This window comes from Herpailurus yagouaroundi, unplaced genomic scaffold (assembly GCF_014898765.1).
Source record: "Herpailurus yagouaroundi ecotype Mexico unplaced genomic scaffold, PumYag 199, whole genome shotgun sequence".
NCBI lineage: Eukaryota > Metazoa > Chordata > Mammalia > Carnivora > Felidae > Herpailurus > Herpailurus yagouaroundi.
In genome coordinates this window covers 17,251,956-17,252,269 of record NW_024412430.1, presented here as the reverse complement: position 1 = coordinate 17,252,269, position 314 = coordinate 17,251,956, and positions in this window count along the sequence as shown.

Sequence of the window (314 nt, the reverse complement as noted above, 5' to 3'; positions counted from 1 at the left end):
CCCCCCCCCCCCCCCAGGCAGAGCCTCCCTGCGGGAGCGGGCGCACCCGGCACGCCCACCCGGGGCCGCCCCGCCGCGGTGCCCGCCGGCGCTCGGCCCTCAGAGGCTGGGTCGCGGCGGGCCGGGCCAATCAGAATAAGTTTGGCCCTCTACAGTTTCCGTCCGCTCACTAGGAGGCGCTGCGGCGGCCGCGGCTGCTCCCGGGGCCGTCGCGGGCCGGAGCGGTGGGGCTGGGGGTGAAGGCTCGTGGCCATGGAGTGGGCTTCGGAGTCGGCGGCCGTGAGGCGGCACCGCGTCGGCGGGGAGCGCCGGGA